Source organism: Salvelinus sp. IW2-2015, unplaced genomic scaffold, assembly GCF_002910315.2.
Source record: "Salvelinus sp. IW2-2015 unplaced genomic scaffold, ASM291031v2 Un_scaffold1474, whole genome shotgun sequence".
NCBI lineage: Eukaryota > Metazoa > Chordata > Actinopteri > Salmoniformes > Salmonidae > Salvelinus > Salvelinus sp. IW2-2015.
In genome coordinates, this window is record NW_019942931.1 from 140778 (window position 1) to 161580 (window position 20803).

Consider the following 20803-nt stretch of genomic DNA (forward strand, 5'->3'; position numbering starts at 1 on the left):
AGCCACATCAAGGACACCGACATTCTTGCTCCCGGACAAGCTAAACACCTTCTTCGCTCGCTTGAAGATAACACAGTGCCACCGATGCGGCCTGCTCCCAAGGACTGTGGTCTTCGTTCTACATGGCCGGTGTGAGTAAGACATTTAAGCGTGTTAAACCTCGCAAGCCTGCCGGCCCAGACGCTTCTCTAGCCGCGTCCTCAGAGCATGCGCAGACCAGCTGGCTGGAGGTTTCCAGACATATTCGATCTCTCCCTATCCCAGTCTCTCTCCACTTGCTTCAAGATGTCCACCATTGTTCCTGTACCCCTGGACTGCTAAATGTCTATTTTTTTCTCTTGATTCGTGTGCTCTTTTCAATATTATGTCTATCTCTGATAAGCTAACCAGGAAAGGGCTGAAAATAGCCCACAWTAATATATGTKGCCTTAGAAACAAGGTTCATGAAATCAATAACTTGCTATCAGATAACATTCATATATTAGACATWTKTMAGACTCACTTAGATAATTAATTTGATGATACATCAGTAGCAATACAAGGATAMAACATRTATAGAGGAGACAGAAATGCTTATGGGGGAGGTGTTGCTGTATATATTCAGAGCCATATCCCTGTAATGCTTAGAGAAGATCTTATGTCAAGTGTTATTGAAGTGTTGTGGTTGCAGGTTCACTTGGCACATCTAAAGCCTTTTCTTTTGGGGTGTTGCTATAGGCCACCAAGTGCTAATAGTCAGTATCTAAATAATACGTGTGAAATGCTTGATAGTGTATGTGATGTAAACAGAGAGGTCTACTTTCTTGGGGACCGATATATTGACTGGTTTTCATCAAGCTGTCCGCTCAATAGAAAGTTTCTTACTGTAACCAGTGCCTGTAATCTAGTTCAGGTTATTAATCAACCTACCAGGGTGTTTACAAACATTACAGGATCATCCACATGTATCGATCACATTTTTACTAATACTGTAGAACTTTGTTCTAAAGCTGTATCCGTYCCCARTGGATGCAGWGATCACAATATAGTGGATATATCCAGGAAAGACAAAGTTCCAACAGCTGGGCCTAAAATAATGTATAAGAGATCATACAAAATATTTTGCTGTGACTCTTATGTGGATGATGTTAAAAATATTTGTTGGTCTGATGTGATTAATGAGGAACATCCAGACGCTGCACTTGATGKATTTATGAAATTGCTTCTTCCAATTATTGATAAACATGGACCTGTTAAGAAACTGACTGTTAGAACTGTTAAGGCTCCCTGGATTGATGAGGAATTTAAAAACTGTATGGTTGAAAGAGATGGGGCAAAAGGAGTGGCTAATAAGTCTGGCTGCACATCTGACTGGCTTACATCTGACTGGCTTACACATCTGACTGGCTTACATCTGACTGGCTTACACATCTGACTGGCTTACTGGCAAATTGAGAAATTATGTGACTAAACTCAACAAGAAGAAGAAGAAACTTTATTGTGAAGCCAAGATCAATGATATAAAGAATGATGGGCTTTTTGGGGGGGAGTATTTTAAATGAAATTATGGGCAGAAAGACAAATTCAACTCCGTCTTTCATCGAATCAGATGGCTTATTCATCACAAAACCATTTGATGTTGCCAATTATTTTAATGATTATTTAATTGGCAAAGTGGGCAAGCTTAGGCAGGAAATGCCCACGACGAATAAAAGTCCATGGAGAATAAGAACACCTCCTCCCAGCAGCCTACTGCACTGAGGATAGGAAACATTGTCACTACCGATAAATCTACGATAATCGCTAATTTCAATAAGCATTTTTCTATCGCTGGCCATGCTTTCRACCTGGCTACCCCTACCCTGGCCAACATCTCAGCACCCCCTGCAGCAACTTGCCCAAGTCCCCCCCCCTGCTTCTCCTTCACCCAAATCCAGACAGCTGATGTTCTGAAAGAGCTGCAAAATCTGGATCCCTACAAATCAGCTGGGCTAGACAATCTGGACCCTCTCTTTCTAAAATATCAGCCGAAATTGTTGCAACCCCTATTACTAGCCTATTCAACCTCTCTTTCGTATCATCTGAGATCCTCAAAGATTGGAAAGCTGCCGTGGTCATCCCCCTCTTCAAAGGGGGAGACACTCTAGACCCAAACTGTTATAGACCTATATCTATCCTACCCTGCCTTTCTAAAATCTTCGAACGCCAAGTTAACAAACAGATCACCGACCATTTTGAATCCCACCGTACCTTCTCCACTATGCAATCTGGTTTCCGAGCTGGTCATGGGTGCACCTCAGCCACGCTCAATATCCTAAACGATATCATAACCGCCATCGATAAGAGACAGTACTGTGCAGCCGTCTTCATCGACCTGGCCAAGGCTTTCAACTCTGTCAATCACCGCATTCTTATCGGCAGGCTCAATAGCCTTGGCTTCTCAAATGACTGCCTCGCCTGGTTCACCAACTACTTCTCAGATAGAGTGTACTGTACATGGATTTTTCTATTGCGTTATTGACTGTACGTCTGTTTATGTGTAACTCTGTGTTGTTGTTTTTGTCGCACTGCTTTTCTTTATCTTGGCCAGTTCGCAGTTGTAAATGAGAACTTTTCTCAACTATTTTAAAAGGCTAATTGATCATTAATATAAAACCTTTCGCAATTATGTTAGCACAGCTGAAAACTGGTACTGATTAAAGAAGCAATAAAACTGGCCTTCTTTAGACTAGTTGAGTATCTGAAGCATCAACATTTGTGGGTTCAATTACAGGCTCAAAATATCCAGAAACAGAGCCKTTTCTTCTGAAACTCGTCAGTCTATTCTTGTTTTGACAAATGAGGGCTATTCCATGRGAGAAATTACCAAGAAACTGAAGATCTCGTACAACGCTGTGTACTACTTCKGTCACAGAACAGCGCAAACTGGCTCTAACCAGAATAGAAAGAGGAGTGGGAGGCCACGGTGCACAACTGAGCACGAGGACAAGTACATTAGAGTGTCTAGTTTGTGAAACAGACACATAGCAAGTCCTCAACTGGCAGCTTATTTAAATAGTACCTGCAAAACACCAATCTCAACGTCAACATTGAAGAGGCGATTCCGGGATGCTGGTCTTCTAGGCGGAGTTGCAAAGAAAAAGCCATATCTCTGTCCAGTGTCAGTGTTCTTTTGCCCATCTTTATCTTTTCTTTTTATTTGCCAGTCTGAGATATGGCTTTTGATTTTGACCCCCCCCCCTTTGTTCAGGGACACATTATTCCATTTCTGTTAGTCACATGTCTGTGGAACTTGTTCAGTTTATGTATCAGTTGTTGAATCGTGTTATGTTCATACAAATATTTACACATGTTAAGTTTGCTGAAAATAAACCCAGTTGACCGTGAGAGGACGTTTCTGTTTTTGCTGAGTCTAGATAGGTACGCTTTATTTTGTAAAGTGAAATAGTTTTTGCTCATATGATTTGAAAAACGAATCATCAGGAGTAGGCAACACCGTAAGTAAGTGAGTAAACTGAGATATGACTAAGGAGTTAATCAGGGCAATTTTTCTATAAATAGACATGTATTTACCTCTCCATGGTTGCAGGATCTTGTCTGTTTTTACAAGTTTTCTAATGAAATTCATTGTGGAGAGCTTATTTATATATTTTGTGATATGAATACCAAGTATGTCTACTTCACCATCAGCCCATTTTATAGGTAAACTGCAGGTTGATGTAAAAGTTGTATTTTTTAAAGATCCAATACGTAAAGATCCACACGGTCCCGTGTGGCTCAGTTGGTAGAGCATGGCGCTTGCAACGCCAGGGTTGTGGGTTCATTCCCCACGGGGGGGCCAGGATGAATATGTATGAACTTTCCAATTTGTAAGTCGCTCTGGATAAGAGCGTCTGCTAAATGACTTAAATGTAAATGTAATATTGTACACTTATCATAATTAGGTTTTAGTCCAAAGAGTACAGAAAAGTTATGTAGATCTTCAATGAGACATTGCAGGGATCTAGCTTGTGGACTTAATATAAAACTTTAGTCATTGGCATACATGGACACCTTTGTTTTTAAGCCTTGGACTTCTAATCCTCTAATGTTGTTATTGGATCTGATTTGAAAAGCTAGCATTTCGATGGCCATAACGAATACATATGGTGACAGCAGACACGTGTGCCTTTTTAAAAGTGTATGTAGTTCTGTCCTTGAGCTGTTCTTGTCTAATGATGTTCTGGATTATGTTTCATGTTTTGTGTGGACCCCAGGAAGAGTAGCTGCTGCTTTTGCAACAGCTAATAGAGATCCTAATAAAATACCAAATACCAGATCCACAGACGATGCAATCGCCATTGCACTGCTCACTGCCCTATCCCATCTGGACAAGAATGCTGTTCATTGACTACTGGGTCCTGGACTTCTTGACAGGCTGCCCCCTGGTGATGAAGGTAGGAAAAAACACCTCCACTTRGCTGATACTCAACACAGGTGCCCCACAAGGGTGKATGCTTAACCCCCTCCGGTACTCCCTGTTCACCCATGACTGCGTGGCCACACACACCTCCTACTCAATCATCAAGTTTGCAGACAACACAACAGTAGTAGGCTTGATTAAAAGGAGACTGAATAAATTTGGCTTGGCCCCTAAGACCCTCACACACTTTTACAGATGCACATTTGAGAGCATCCTGTCGGGCTGTTACACCSCCCGCAACCGCAGGGCTCTCGAGAGGGTGGTGCGGTCTGCCCAACGCATCATCGGGGACACACTGCCTGCCCTCCAAGACACCTACAGCACTCGATGTCACAGGAAGGTCAAAAAGATCATCAAGGACATCAACCACCGAGCCACGGCCTGTTCACCCCGCTACCATCCAGAAGACGAGGTCAGTACAGCTGCATCAAAGCTGGGACCGAGAGACTGAAAAACAGCTTCTATCTCAAGGCCATCAGACTGTTAAATAGCCATCACTAGCCGGCTACCACCTGGTTACTCAACCCTCCACCTTAGAGGCTGCTGCCCTATATACATAGACATGGAATCACTGGTCATTTTAATAATGGAACACTAGTCACTTTAATAATGTTTACATWCTGCTTTACTAATTTTATATGTATATACTGTATTCTATTCTACTATATTTTAGTCAATGCCACTRTYACATTGCTTGTCCTAATATTTATATATTTCTTAATTCCATTCTTTTACTTTTAGATTTGTGTTTGTTGTTGTGAATTGTTAGATATTACAGCACTGTTGGAGCTAGGAACACAAGTAATTCACTACACCCGCATTAACATCTGCTAAATATTAATACAATTTGATTTGATTTGAAATTTTGTGTGCCAATATTGCACTGATACATCCTTGACTAACCTACTAGCTACTACTAACGTTTGACAACATTTGCCCATTTTCGCATACAGTATATGACAAAATCCCACTGTTTCACAAACATCCATGTGCTTTTTAAGAAACCTTTTAAAGGTCCTTACAACATAAAGTTTATAGTACATTGTAAAACAAACAAAAATGATAAGCCCTCTGGACTTGTCAAATAGCTGTCAGGCTACTGTTGTCACCATCGCTTCTAGGTGGCACAGTTGTCAATTGATAGTGTACCTAAACCACTGGTTCGAGCCCCCCTCGCGTCAAGCTTTTTTGTTGAGGAAAAAAACTGTCCACTGCAGGTCCTTGATGCTCGATTCATTCTGCATGTGACGAAGTGGATGATTATAAATAATGCATAGCCTATAAAACATTGTAGGCCTACATGTGTAGCCTAATCATTTATTAATGATAGTGACTATTGTCACTTTGCCAGGAGAGGGTTTAATCACTATGGGTAGGCTCCATGGGTCAGCTCCACCAGGCTTCCACCTCACAGGCCTGGAAGCCGAGGCTGTATGAAGGCAATATGTCAATTGCATACTCCTCGTGTCAAATAACGCACATGTGACAAAGCATATGATTATAAGAATGCATATAAAAGGTTGTAGGCCTACATTTAGATGTACACGTCCATGTAATAGCCTATGCAATATGATAATTAGGGAATAGCAATTTGTTTGTGCAAGACTAAAAGAGGTAGCTCCTTAAAGTCAAGTTATGTATCACTAGATTTGATTTATTACAAGGTTAAGGGTTTCCTTTGCAACTTTCATGAGGTCTGGATGCCTAATAGGCTTAAAGTTMGAAATGTATTCCTACATTTATTCTTAATTTTAAAGCTGTCGGCTTTAGGCTGTCTCTTTTCAACACACTACAATACATATAAATCTACTTTTCGAAAGGGGGCAAACTCATGTGAGATTCGAAGCCTTGCTACAATCGGCAACATTTTACATGTACTTGGTACTTTAGAGCTATTTGACCAGTCAGTCAAATACACAATAGTTGCTTTGAGGATCAGAACGTGCTGTTGGACTGAGGTACACTACATGACCAAAAGTATGTGGACACCTGCTCGTCAAACATCTCATTCCAAAATCATGGGCATTAATATTCGTTTAATATTAATATTTAATTTAATATTAATATTAATATATAATACTCTCTTCTCTGTTTACATCAATGATGTCGCTCTTGCTGCTGGTGATTCTCTGATCCACCTCTACGCAGACGACACTATTCTGTATATTCTGGCCCTTCTTTTGACACTGTGTTAACAACCCTCCAGGCCAGCTTCAATGCCATACAACTCTCCTTCCGTGGCCTCCAACTGCCTTAAATACAAGTAAAACCAAATGCATGCTCTTCAACCGATCGCTGCCTGCTCCTGCCCGCCTGTCCAACATCACTACTTTGGACGGCTCTGACTTAGAATATGTGGACACCTACAAATACCTAGTGTCTGGTTAGACTGTAAACTCTCCTTCCAGACTCACATCAAACATCTCCAATCCAAAGTCAAATCTAGAATTGGCTTCCTATTCCGCCAACAAAGCATCCTTTACTCATGCTGCCAAACATACCCTTGTAAAACTGACCATCCACCAATCCTCGACTTCGGTGATGTCATTTACAAAATAGCTCCAAAACCCTACTCAATAAATTGGATGCAGTCTATCACAGTGCCATCCGTTTTGTCACCAAAGCCCCATATACTACCCACCACGCGACCTGTACACTCTCGTTAGCTGGCCCTCGCTTCATACTCGTCGCCAAACCCACTGGTTCCAGGTCATCACAAGACCCTGCTAGGTAAAGTCCCCCTTATCTCAGCTCGCTGGTCACCATAGCAGCACCACCTGTAGCACGCGCTCCAGCAGGTATATTCTCTCTAGTCACCCCCAAAACCAATTCTTCCTTTGGACGCCTCTCCTTTCAGTTCTCTGCTGCCAATGACTGGAACGAACTACAAAAATCTCTGAAACTGGAAACACCTATCTCCCTCACTAGCTTTAAGCACCAGCTGTCAGAGCAGCTCATAGATTACTGCACCTGTACATAACCCATCTACAATTTAGCCCAAACAACTACCTCTTTACCTACTGTATTTATTTATTAATTTATTTTGCTCCTTTGCACCCCATTATTTCTGTCTCTACTTTGCACTCTTCCACTGCAAACCAACCATTCCATTGTTTTTTTTTAGTTTTTATTTTACTTGCTGTGTTGTACTCACTTCGCCTCCATGGCTTTTATATTTTTATTTATTTATACATATATTTGTTTGCCTTCACCTCCCTTATCTCACCTCACTTGCTCACATTGTATATAGACTTATTTTTTTTTTATTTTTTTTTTTTTTTCACTGTATTATTGACTATATGTTTGTTTTACTCCATGTGTAACTATGTGTTGTTGTATGTGTCGAACTGCTTTGCTTTATCTTGGCCAGTCGCAATTGTAATGAGAACGTGTTCTCAATTTGCCTACCTGGTTAAATAAAGGTTAAATAAAAAAAATAAAAATAAATAAAAATATGGAGTTAGTCCCCTCTTTGCTGCTATAACTGCCTCTAGTCTTCTGGGAAGGCTTTCCGCTAGATGTTGAAACATTGCTGCAGGGTCTTGCTTCCATTCAGCCACAAGAGCATTAGTGAGGTCGGGTACTGATGTTGGGTGATTAGGCCTGGCTCGCAGTCGGTGTTCCAATTCATCCCAAAGGTGTTCGATGAGGTTGAGGGCTCTGTGCAGGCCAGACAAGTTCTTACACACCGATCTCGACAAACCATGTCTGTATGGAACTCGCTTTGTGCATGGGCATGTTTTGCTGAAACAGGAAAGGGCCTTCCCAAACTGTTGCCACAAAGTTGGAAGCACAGAATCGTCTTGAATGTCATTGTATGCTGTAGCATTAAGGTTTCCTTTCACTGGAACTAACGGGCCTAGAAAACCAGCCCCAGACCATTATTCCCCCACCAAACTTTACAGTTGCACTATGTATTGGGACAGGTAAAATTTTCCTGGCATCCGCCAAACCCAGTTTGTCTGTCGGACTGCCACTGTCCGTGATGAAGCTTGATATATTACTCCAGAGAACACATTTTCACTGCTCCAGAGTCCAATGGCGGTGAGCTTTACACCAATCCAGCCAACGCTTGGCATTGCGCATGGTGATCTTAGGCTTGTGTGCGGTGCTCGGCCATGGAAACCCATTTAATTTCATGGTCACCAATTGAATTTCCTTTCATGAAGCTCCCGACGAACAGTTATTGTGCTGACTTTGCTTCCAGAGGCAGTTTGGAACTTGGTAGTGAGTGTTGCAACCGAGGACAGACGATTTCTACTCGCTTCAGCACTCAAGGTCCCGTTCTGTGAGCTTGTGTGGCCTACCACTTCACGGATGAGCCGTTGTTGTTCCTAGACGTTTCCACTTCACAATAACAGCACTTATAGTTGACCAGGGCAGCTCTAGCAGGGCATACATTTGACAAACTGACTTGGAAAAAGTGGCAACCTATGACGATGCCACGTTGAAAGTCAATGATTTCTTCAGTAAGGCCATTCTACTGCCAATGTTTGTCTATGGAGATTGCATGGCTGTATGCTCAATTTTATACACATGTCAGCAAAGGGTGTGGCTGAAATAGCAGAATCCACTAATTTGAAGGGGTGTTCATATACTTTTGTATATATAGTGTGTCGTGTCTTTGGCTATCATTAAATGTGAGGGATTATTTTATCAATTCAATTCTCTGTAATTAATATTACGTGATTAAACTAATCATGTAAATTTAATTAACTAGGAAAGTCGGGGCACCACGGAAAATCTTCAGATTACAAAGTTATAATTTTCCYTATATAACTCTTTAGATATTTTAATATCTGATCAATTAGTCTTCTATTAATTAATTGTTCTTTACCTTATGTCAGTCTCATTTCAAACGTCATAGAATTATTGGTTATCTGCACGAACCCAGCCTAAACCATGAATCACCCATACACCAATTGGCTTAATCATTTATTTACTAACTAACTAAATAATCACAGAAATGCATAAACAAACAGTAGATATTGGTTACTAACAATGATGGGGAAGATTCCCTAGTGGGCTAAGCCGATATGATGGCTTGGTGGACAAAGGAAAGGGGGTGTGGACCGATAAAGGAGAGGGAAGGACAAAATGGATCACTACAAACAGTGGGTAATTATATTKATTGAAATGCTAATCCTTTGCACATGAACGGCCGCTCATTCGGGAATAATTGCAATATATTTACGCCCGTATGTCATTGTTGTCTTCTCTGTTAGAATTGTCGGTCCGTCTGCTGAAGAGTCAGTTCATCAGAGAGTCTCTGGTTACTTCCCCAGAAGTCACAATGTCTTTCATGGTTGTAGCTTTATCAGTGGCTCCGGATAGTGTCTGTTGTAATGGGTACGTCAGGCGTCCATTGTTCTTAGAATAGATGTTTCGGCGGRTGTCGGTATTCGCATCCTAGGTTTACATCATTTCTAGCTGCAGTCTAGTAATTATATCTAACATTTGCTCTTATTCTGTAGAGATCAATAGTCTCAGTGTTTTACTATTTCCAGCCGTGTATCCAATGCTCCACATTGTATGGTTTTCTAGTCTTAGGAATTAGGAGAGAGAGAGAGAGAGAGAGAGAGAGAGAGAGAGAGAGAGAGAGCGAGAGAGAGAGAGAGAGAGAGAGAGAGAGAGAGAGAGAGAGAGAGAGAGAGAGAGAGAGAGAGAGAGAGAGACCAGCAACTACACCCGGAAAGGGCCACATCATGACAAGTGCATGTTAAGGACGCTTCCAAGGAACAAGTGTTGGAACACACTTGATACAGAACTTGTGGCAGGATATAATCAGTGGTACCTGTTGAAGTTAGCATAGGGCTAACGTGTGCCATGTTATCTGATGGGACAAGCTACATTTCTGTTTATGTAGCATTCTGTCACATAAGTAAATCGCCGATTTTAATTGACGGTTAAGCATTTTGAGCTGGAGAACTCATTTACCTTCAGACTGTTTTTTTATGTTCGGAAGTATGACCCCACTTTGAATAGTTGTTTTTTTGTACTGCAGGTGTCTGATGTCAAATCCAGTCTAGTCCAGTCCAGTCTTTGTGTTTACATTGCAAAAATGTGCTATCTCAAGCTTATTCACACATAATGATATAGTTTGTGCATTCTTTGCACTGTACATACTGAAATGCCAGCAGAGAGAATAGAATTGAATGGCAAGAAAACAGTAAGAAGATGGATACATAGATGGAATGTTTTATTAGACCAGCAATGATCAGCATTGATCCAAATTGACCAGCATTGATCCAAATTGACCAGCATTGACCTGCATTGTTCAGTATTGACAAGCGTTGACCAGTATTGACCAGCATTGATCAGCATTGATCAGCGTAGACCAGCATTGACCAGCGTTGACCATTATTGATCAGCATTGATTAGCATTGATCAATATTGAGCAGCATTGAGAAAATGACAAATTACTGCTTACTCTCTTTCTGCCCTTGAGAAGTACTGCATGTGTTTGGTGATTTTCAGATTGTATATTTTTTTTAAGGACAGTTCTGAATGTTCATTTTCTGAGAAAAACAATAAAACATTACGTGATTCTTGAGAATTGTGTCGCAATACTGTTTACACAACTGATAATGACCACATTCCCCCCCACGGGTAGGGGATGGCTAAGTCTCCCACAGCCCAGCATGACTCGCTGTCCAAGGGAACCATTGACCAGCATTGATCAGCATTGACAGGCATTGATCAGCATTGGCCAGAATTGACCAGCATTGATCAACATTGATCAGCATTGATCAGCATTGACCATTATTGATCAGCATTGACTAGCATTGGTCAGCATTGACCAACATTGACCAGCATTGGTCAGCATTGATCAGCATTGATTAGCATTGATTAGCATTGCCCAGCATTGATCAGCATTGACCAGCATTGATTATCATTGATCATCATTGACCAGCATTTGCCAGCACTGACCAGCATTGACATGCATTGACCAGCATTGATCCAAACTGACAAGCATTGATCAACATTGATCAGAATTGACTAGCATTGACCATGATTGATCAGCATTGACCTGCATTGACCTGCATTTATCAGCATTGACCAGCATTGATCATCATTGTCCAGCATTGACCAGCATTGATCAGATTTGACCAGCATTGATCAGCTTTGACCAGCATTGATCAGCATTGGCCAGCATTGATCAGCATTTTCCAGCATTCACCAGCACTGATTAGCATTAACCAGCATTGATCCAAATTGACCAGCATTGACCAGCATTGATCAGTGTTGACAAGCATTGATCAGCATTGATTAGCATTGATCAGCATTGACCAGCATTGATCAGCGTAGACCAGTTTTGACCAGCATTATTCAGCATTGACCAGCATTAATCAGTATTGACCAGCATTGATCAGCGTAGACCAGCATTGACCAGCATTGACCATTATTGACCAGCATTGTTCAGCTTTGACCAGCATTGACCAGCATTGATTTGCATTGAGCAGCAATGACCAGCATTGAGAAAATAACATATGACTGCTTACTCTCTGAGAAGTACTGTATGTGTTTGATGATTTTCAGATTTTTTTAGGACAGTTCTGTTTTTCAAATATTTTACATTGATTGAACAATAAATTATCACGTGATTTCTGAGAATTGTGTCGCAATACTGTTTACGCTACTGATAATGACCACATTTCCCCCAAAATGGTAGTGGATGGCTAAGTCTCCCACAGCCCAGCATGACTCGCTGTCCAAGGGAACCGGGCTGCCGAGTGGCACTGCATCTCAGTGCAAGAGGCGTCACTAAAGTCCCTGGTTTGAATCCAGGCTGAATCACATCCAGCTCTGATTGGTTGGCACACAATTGTCCCAGTGTCATCTGGGTTTGSCCAGGGTAGGCTGTCATTGTAAATAAGAATTTGTTCTTAATTAACTGACTTGCCTAGTTAAATAAAGGTTCAATCAAATCTTCCTGGTCCCCCATCAAGATTCCTTATGTAGGCCTACGCACACAGACGCCGATATTTGAGTCTCTCTCAGTCTGTCTCTGGGTCTCTCCAGTCCGTCTCTGGGTCTGTCTCTGGTTCCCCCTAGTCCGTTTCTGGGTCTCTCAGTCTGTCTCTCTCTCATTTTTGTTGCTCTGTGTTGCTACACCCTGTCTTCCTATACAGTCACACAGAGCCTGCTGCTGCCTCTCAATAGAAAGGTGCTTTTGATCTATGATAGTCTTGGCAAGTATCTGGCCTTGTGTGTGTGTGTTGTGGAAGTTCAGGGCTGTACTGGTTCTGAGATCTCCGTCTGTTAGTGACTGATGTCACAGATATCTGGAATTGGGCCGGTCTGAGCTGCTCACACTGGTCACAGTCAACTTCCCCTCATCCCCCAGGTAGGAGGGAGGGAGAGGGAGAGAGAGAGAGAGACGCTCACATAGTCAATCAAACAGGCTTGCACGCACACACATAAAGATGCATGCAAACACACACATAAAGATGCATGCAAACACACACATTCTCTTACATAAATCGATAAATGCAGGCATCGTATACCAGAAAAATACTTTTCGTGCTGTTTTAAAGTAATAATAGCATGGCAATTCACACAAGTCCAATTTCACAGAGCCAGATACACAGATAAGGTTAAGTGTCTCGGTCAAAGCCACAGACAGATTATTTTACCTAGTCGGCTCAGGGATTCAAACCAACGACCTTTCAGTTACTGGCCCTGATATGTACCAGTTACTGTGTACATGTACTCCTCATATGTACCAGTTACTGTCACATCTGCTCCTGCTACGCCCTCTGGTGTTCATCCGGTGTCTTCTTGACRTGCAGTTACTCCCCCCTGTACACTCTCTCTCTCCCTCTCCCTCTCTGTGGGATTGTGTGGTTGGAGACAGGTGTSCTGGAGTCAGAGCAGATCCCTACCAGCTGCAACTCGTCCCATAATCAAGACCTCTACAAATYCTCAGACCTGCCACTTCCACTCTGCCTGATTGTAATCTCTGCTCAGTCAGTTCAGAGTCTAGCCATTTATGATTATTCAAGATCCTGTTATTCTGCTGTGCCTGTTTCCCTGCCTGACACCGTTTATCCTCTCATTGCAGTTTACTGCTCTGTCTCTGTCTCCTGTCTCCCGTTCCACATCTCATCACCCAACTACCTAGCTCTGGATTARTCACCACCACTACCTTGGATTCCCCTCAGGACCTGTTTACCCTGTTCTACTCAGCTAACTCCAACCTCAGTCTCCACATCTGGTTTTTCTGCAACTCATCCAAGCTTCCNTTGGATTCCCCTCAGGACCTGTTTACCCTGTTCTACTCAGCTAACTCCAACCTCAGTCTCCACATCTGGTTTTTCTGCAACTCATCCAAGCTTCCTCGGATCTGCACTCCATATCTCCCTGTGTAACAATAKATATTTTGGTTCACTCATCCCTGTTTCCTCATCTGAGTCTGCTCTTGGGTTCCCCTGTGTCGCTCCGCCTAACAGTTACTGTGTATCATGTACTTCTGATATGTACCAGTTACTGTGTCATGTACTCCTACGATCATGCAGTAACGTTACAGTCACCAAGCAGTATAGCGGTTACACTGGCGGGCCCAGTGGAAATAAATTAAAACCAAAAGCTTACCTTGACTTGGAAGAGTTCCAGTGTTTTGTTGGGTAGTCATAGCCAGCTAGCTAACATAGCATCCCTCTYTTTGAGATGGGTGCTTTGAGTAGGCTAAACTAGCCTCTAGCTTTGTGAAACTAAAAGTTAAAAAAATATTTTTCTCTTGCTTCTCCATTTTTGAAGAAATTCAATTGTTAACCTTTCAACTATTGTCTTTCTCTCTCCTTGAGTCAACTACTCACTACATTTGGGCTCCCGAGTGGCACAGCAGTCAAAGGCACTGTATCTCAGTGCAGTGCTAGCTAGCTAACTTATGCTTTCAGTACTAGATTCATTCTGATCCTTTGATTGTGTGGACAACATGTCAGTTCATCCTGCAAGAGCTCTGATAGGTTGGAGCACGTCCTCTGGAAGTTGTCATAATTACTGTGTAAGTCTATGGAAGAGGGTGAGAACCAAGAGCTTCCTTGGTTTTGTATTGAAGTATATGTACCAAGAGGAGGACAGAAGGTAGCTGTCCTCCGGCTACACCATGGTGTTACCCTACAGAGTGCTGTTGAGGCTGCTGTAGACCTGTTTTAATCAATTATTTGGTGATGTGAATATATTTAGTATAGTTTTATTTAAAAAGGATACCTTTTTAAATGTTTTACCATTTTATTTGTATGAAATTCACTGAGGATGGTTGTCCACTTCCTCCTCTGGGGAGCCTCCACTGATACTCAGTGTACAGTCATGGCCAAAAGTTTTGAGAATGACACAAATAATTTTCACAAAGTCTGCTGCCTCAGTTTGTATGATGGTAATTTGCATATACTCCAGAATGTTATGAAGCGTGATCAGATGAATTGCAATTAATTGCAAAGTCCCTCAAAGTTAATTGACAGCATGCCAGGGCGGATTGCAGAGGTCTTGAACAAGAAGGGTCAACACTGCAAATATTGACTCTTTGCATCAACTTCATGTAATTGTCAATAAAAGCCTTTGACACTTATGAAATTGTAATTATACTTCAGTATTCCATAGTAACATCNCCATTTATGATTATTCAAGATCCTGTTATTCTGCTGTGCCTGTTTCCCTGCCTGACACCGTTTATCCTCTCATTGCAGTTTACTGCTCTGTCTCTGTCTCCTGTCTCCCGTTCCACATCTCATCACCCAACTACCTAGCTCTGGATTATTCACCACCACTACCTTGGATTCCCCTCAGGACCTGTTTACCCTGTTCTACTCAGCTAACTCCAACCTCAGTCTCCACATCTGGTTTTTCTGCAACTCATCCAAGCTTCCCTGGATCTGCACTCCATATCTTCCTGTGTAACAATAAATATTTTGGTTCATTCGTTCCTGTTTCCTCATCTGAGTCTGCTCTTGGGTTCCCCTGTGTCACTCCACCTAACAGTACGATCTGGCCAAGAGATGAACCCAGCAGACTCCACTACTCTTCACCAAACTCTTGTTGGTCAAGGCACCCTTCTTGAGCAACATGACCAAGCCCTGCTGGAGAACATCAAGTACTTTTCACGGAGCCTGTCTGACCTACAGGTCTGAACCTCCGCCCGGAGTTCACAATCTGTCTCTATGATGGTAATCTTGGCGCTTGCAGAGCCTTGTGCAATGTTCACTAGTATTTGAGCAACAGCCCTACTCTTATGCTACTGAACGAGCCAAGATTTATTTTCTGATTGGCTGCCTTCGTGGAGTAGTGCTTTCCTGGGCCACTACGGTGTGGGAGAGACAGTCACCTATTTGCTTCTCTTACGTAGATTCACAGATGAGATGAGGAAGGTCTTTGACCACCCGGTCTGTGGAAAGGATGCCGCTAAACGACTTCTGTCCCTTCGTCAAGGCTCCCAAAGTGTGGCTGAACTGGCATGTGAGCTCCGCACCCTCGCCGCAGAGAGCGGCTGGAATGACGAGGCCCTTCAGGGAGCATTCCGGAACTCACTCACTGAGACCCTCAAAGACGAGTTGGTATCCAGAGAAGAGCCTGATGGACTTGACAAACTAATTTCCCTCACTATCCGCATTGACAACCGTCTCTGTGAGCGTCGGAGGAAGAGGGGAGGTAGGGTTGCCTGTCCCATAATATCTGCTTCAGTGCCTTGCTCTCCTTCTCCGACTGCATCACATCTCCAGGCATGTTCTAATCCTGAACCCATGGAGCTCGGCCGGACCCGTCTATCTCCAGAGGAGAGGCAGCGGCGTATCAGTACTAGGAGCTGTCTATATTGTGGCCAGGTTGGTCACCTGGTCTCCACTTGTGTCCAGCAAAAGAGGGGGCTCAGCAGTAGTGGGGGACATACTGTTGAGCCAAATAGCCTGCCCATCATCTCCCAGACCCCTGCTTGAGGCCAACCTTGTGTGTCAGAGCCAGGCTTTTCCTCTGCCTGCTCTCATCGATTCAGGCGCCGATGAGAGCTTTCTGGACCGAGGGGTCGTTAATCAGTTGGGTCTGGACACTGTTTCACTCGATTGACCTCTGGATGCCAATGCTCTCAATGGAAAGCTACTCTTCTGTGTTTTGGAGAGAACTGTTCCTGTTATCCTGCGTTACTCTGAAATCACCAGGAAAAGATCAGTTTCCACATAATCGACTGTTCTCACACACCTCTGGTTCTGGGTCATCCATGGTTAAAGCTACACAACCCACAGATTGACTGGTCCACCAACCCACAGATTGACTGGTCCACCGGAAGGGTAACTACCTGGAGTACATTTTGTCATTCAAATTGTCTACATTCTGCCCTTCCTCCTGCCTTGTCTGCACCCCAGTCTATTCCTCAACCTCCAGACCTGTCTTCTGTTCCTCCAGAATATCACGGTCTAGCTCCTGTATTCAGTAAGCACCACACCCCATCTCTGCCGCCTCATTGGCCGTACAACTGTGCTATCGCGCTTCAGCCTGGAGCTCCTCTCCCTAGTAGCAGGTTGTATAACCTCTCTCGCACCAAGCAAGAGGCCATGGAGGAATACATACAGGATTCCCTGGCTGTCGGACATAACAGGCCTTCTTCCTCTCCAGTGAGAGCTGAGTTTTTCTTTGTCAAGAAAAGGATGGGTCACTGAGGCCATGCATAGACTTCCGTGGGTTGAATAGTATCACTGTCAGGAACAAGTATCCCTTGCCACTCATCAGTGCTGCTTTTCCCCCTCCATGGTGCTACATTGTTTACTAAACTTGACCTCCGGAATGCCTACCACCTTGTCCACATCAGAGAAGGGGATGAGTGGAAAACGGCGTTCAACACACCACTTGGACATTTTGAGTATTTGGTCATGCCTTTTGGTGTCACTAACTAACACCCCTGCTGTTTTTCAGAACCTGGTTAATGATGTCCTGAGGGATGTCATTGGGCGTTTTGTTTTTGTCTCTGTGGATGACATTCTTATTTTTTTCGAAGGACCTGGAGGCTCACAAGCTACACGTTCTCCAAAGGCTTTTGGAGAATAAGCTATGTGTTAAGGCTGAGAAATGTGAGTCATGTTTACCTCTGTGTCCTTCTTGGGTTACATTTTTGCTCAAGGACAGCTACGAATGGACCCTGCCAAGGTTAGGGCAGTCACAGAGTGGCCTGTGCCCACGAATCTGAAGCAGTTACAGCGTTTCCTGCAGTATGCCCATTTTTATAGACGATTCATCCATGACTACAGTCGTTTGGCAGCTCCTCTCACCTCCACGCCATTCCACTGGTCACCTGAGGCACAGGCAGCATTCCGGGAACTCAAGCACCGTTTCATTTCTGCTCCAATCCTTACCCTGCCAGACCCAGAACTTCAGTTCGTCCTCGAGGTGGGCGCTTCCGACACCGGGGTAGGTGCAGTCCTGTCTCAACCTTCTCCCTTGGATCAGAAGCTCCATCCTTGTGCCTTGTCCCGCAAGCTCTCACCTGCAGAGAGAAATTTTGACATAGGTAACCGGGAACTCCTGGCTGTTAAACTGGCTCTTGAGGAGTGGCGTCACTGGTTAGAGGGTTCAGTCCTTCCCTTCATTGTGTGGACAGATCACAAAAATCTAGCCTACAGCTTTTTCAAGCAGAAATTCGCATCCTGTAGCTCTAACTCCAAAAAGTTCTGGGATACTGTAAAGTCCATGGAGAACAAGAGCACCTCCTCCCAGCTGCCCACTGCACTGAGGCTAGGTAACACGGTCACCACCGATAAATCCGTGATAATCGAAGACTTCAACAAGCATTTCTCAATGGCTGGCCATGCCTTCCTCCTGGCGACTCCAACCTTGGCCAACAGCCCCGCCCCCCCCGCTGCTACTCGCCCAAGCCTCCCCCCCAGCGCTCTCTCCTGTTACCCAAATCCAGTAGCCACGAATTTCTGAAAACTGCAAAAACCTGACCCAAACATCACTAAATCAGCTGGGGTCTTGACAATCGGCCCACCCTATTTCTGAAACTGTCCGCCCCATTGTCGCACCCCTATTACCAGCCTGTCAACCTCTCCTTCGTATCATCTGAGATCCCCAAGGATTGGAAAGCTGCCGCGGTCATTCCCCCTCTTCAAAAGGGGAGACACCTGGACCCAAAACTGTTACAGACTATATCCATCCTTGCCCTGCCTATCTAAAGGTCTTCGAAAGCAAGTCATACAAACAGATCGACGACCATCCGAATCCACGACCTTTCGCGTGCAATCCGGTTTCGAGGCCGGTCACGGTGCACCTCAGCCACGCTCAAGGTACTAAATGACATCATAACCGCCATCGATAAAAGACATTACTGTGCAGCCGTCTCATCGACCTGGCCAAGGCTTCGACTCTGGCCAATCACCATATCTTATCGCAGAACTCAGTAGCCTCGGTTTTTCTAATGACTGCCTGCCTGGTTCACCAACTACTTTTGCAACAGAGTTCAGCTGTGGTCAAATCGGAGGGCATGTTGTCCGCGTCCTCTGGCAGTCTCTATGGGCGGACCACAGGGTTTCAATCTCGGCGACCTTTCTCTGTATACACAATGATGTTGCTCTTGCTGCTGGCGATTCCCTGATCCACCCTACGCAGACGACACCATTCTATAACTTCCGGCCCTTCCTTGACACTGTGCTACTTAACTCCAAACGAGCTTCAATCCATACAAACACTCCTTCCGTGGCCTCCAACTGCTCTTAAAACGCTAGTAAAAACCAAATGCATGCTTTTCAACCGTTCGCTGCCTGACCGCGCACCCCGCAACGCCCGCTAGCATCACCACCCTGGACGGTTCCGAACTAGATATGTGGACATTATAGTACCTAGGGTCTGCTAGACTGCAAACTCTCCTTCCAGACTCATATCAAACATCTCCAATCAAAAATCACAATCAAGAACTCGCGGCCTTTCTATTCCGCAACAAAGCCTCCTTCAACTCACGCCGCCAAACTTACCCAGTAAAACTGACTATCCTACCGATCCTCGACTTCGGCCGATGTCATCTACAAAATAGCTTCCAACACTCTACTCAGCAAACTGGATGCATGTTTATCACAGTGCCATTCGTTTTTTACTAAACACCTTATACGACCCCACCACTGCGACCTGTATGCCCTAGACGGCTGGCCCTCGCTACATGTTCGTCGTCAGACCACTGCTCCAGGTCATCTACAGGCATGCTAGGTAAAGATGCCGCCTTATCTCAGTTCACTGGTCACGAGCTACACCCACCCGCAGCACGCGCTCCAGCAGGTGTATCCACTGATCATCCCTAAAGCTAAAACCTCATTGGACGCCTTTCCTTCCAGTTTCTTGCTGCTGCGACTGGAACGAATTGCAAAAATCTCTGAAGTTGGAGACTTTTATCTCCCTCAACAACTTTAAAAAATCTGCTATCCGATCAGCTAACCGATCGCTGCCAGCTGTACATAGTCCATCTGTAAACTACCCACCCAATTTACCTACCTCACCCCCCATACTGCTTTTATTTATTTACTTTTCTGCTCTTTTGCACACCAGTATCTCTCTGCACATGATTCATCTGATGATTTATCACTCCAGTGTTAATCTGCTAAATTGTAATTATTCGATTTATTGCCTACCTACTATGCCTTTTGCACACATTGTATATAGATTCTCCTTTTTCTACATGTTATTGACTGTTTATTGTTTATCCATGTGTAACTCTGTGTTGTCTGTTCACACTGCTATGCTTTATCTTGGCCAGGTCGCAGTTGCAAATGAGAACTTGTTCTCAACTAGCCTACCGGTTAAAAAAGGTGAAATAAAAATAAAAAATAAAATAAAATAAAACATCCAGACCGCCAAACGTCTGAACCTTGGCAGGCCAGGCGGGCATTGTTTTTTGAAGATTAAATTCACACTCACTTATCGCTTCGGAACTAAGAATAAGCAAGCCTGACGCCCTCTCCCGTCAGTCACCGCAGACAACACAAGTTCTCGAGCCAGAAACCATTATGCCATCCTCCTGTATCGTTGCTGTAACTCTCCTGGGAGATTGAGTACCGTGTTCGTCAGCTTAGCAGAACCAGCCTGATCCTAGAAACGGTCCTTCTAAGGCTCTGTTTGTGCCAGATTCAGTTCGTTCTGATGTTCTTCAAAGTGCCCATTTTACTCACCTCACCTTCACCCAGCATGAACTGGACTGTCCCCTTCCTGCGTCAGCGATTTTGGTGGGCCCCACCATGGGAGAACGACACTCGGGAATTCATCTCAGCCTACTCAAATCTGGGGAGAATCAATAAAATTTATAAAAATTCTTATGTCTGTAGTGCTCGGGAACAAAAGAAAACCAAACCTCCACACCAAATCATCAGCCTGGGTCTCTCGGCCCCTCCCATAAAT